The 1,266-nt window shown below is 40.2% G+C and overlaps 1 pseudogene; it reads left to right on the top strand.

Moving 5' to 3' along the window:
• The first annotated feature begins 908 nt into the window (after positions 1 to 908).
• LOC113211535 (frizzled-2-like) overlaps positions 909 to 1,266 on the top strand; it is a 2,318-nt pseudogene continuing 1,960 nt past the window's right edge.

Raw genomic sequence — 1,266 nt, 5'->3', positions numbered from 1 at the left:
TTTTAATGGGGAACCAGGGGGCAAAAACTTAAGAAATTTATCAAAAAAATGGGTTTTGAATTTCTATCATTTTTACATGGTTCGTCGATTTTGACCAAACTTGGCTCAAAAGTATCTATTAATGAGACAAACATTCCATAATTTTTTTATCTTTGGCCCGGCACTCCTTCCATGGATCGGAGTGGGATAAGGTCATTTCCAGTTAACCGAACTGTTCGGTAATTGGGCTGGTAAAGGGATTTGACCTCAAATACACTTAAAATTGACTAATTTCAACAAAAAGAAGTACTGCCACTCTAAATGCTACAACAACTATGCCAATTTGCTACCCTACATCTTTGCTCTACTTAATTTGGTCTAAATCAAAGATACGAGTTCCAGCGCTCACAATAGCTATCCAATATAAGAAAAAATAAGTGACGTATGGGTTCCTTCTCACTTAAATTAATGTTTATAAACTAACTTTAATATAGACAAGTTTACGTGCACCTAATTTTAATACTTTCCACTCAATAATATAAATCGGAACTAAATACTGAAACAAAATTATTCATTAGGCAAGTCTTTCTAATTCTTCTCTGTACCTATGTGGCCCTTTTCAAATCTAATTAAAAGAATAAGTCTTTCTTAAGTAAATTACAAATTAATGAAAGATGCATTGTAGGTGTGTGTGAACACCATTTGCACACATATGGTGGCACATAGGCCCCAATGTGTGAATATCAAAGGAAAATTCACAAATTTTCTCCTGTAAGTGTTTGAATGAGCATTCACACACCTACAAGTGTGCGACATTCACCTACTTGTGTATTCAATGTACAGTTTCCTTTTTTTTTTGTGGGGGGGGGGGGTATATTTTGATAAGTCGGTCTCTGTGCTCTGTTCTCGTACCGTTCACATGTGCCACCATGCCTCCCAAACCTTCCGGAAAGGCCGCGAAAAAGGCTGCGAAAAAGGCTGGCAAGGCCCAGAAGAACACTTCCAAGGGAGACAAGAAGAAGAAGCGTAAGAGGAGGGAATCATACGCCATCTAGTACATCTACACGGTCCTGAAGCAGGTGCACCCCGAAAGTGGTATCTCCAGCAAAGCCATGTCCATCACGAACTCATTCGTGAACGACATGTTGAAGAGGATCGCCGCCGAGGCCAGCCGTCTCGCCCATTCCAACAAGAGGGTCACCATCACCTCTCCGGAGATCCAAACCGCTGTCCGTCTCCTTCTGCCCGGTGATTTGGCTATGATATTAAAATATGACACCCAAAAAT

The sequence above is a fragment of the Frankliniella occidentalis genome, unplaced genomic scaffold (assembly GCF_000697945.3).
Source record: "Frankliniella occidentalis isolate FOCC.00 unplaced genomic scaffold, Focc_3.1 Scaffold508, whole genome shotgun sequence".
NCBI classification, from domain to species: Eukaryota; Metazoa; Arthropoda; class Insecta; order Thysanoptera; family Thripidae; genus Frankliniella; species Frankliniella occidentalis.
Note: the sequence above shows the minus strand (reverse complement) of the source record. Positions and strands in the feature narration are given on the sequence as shown.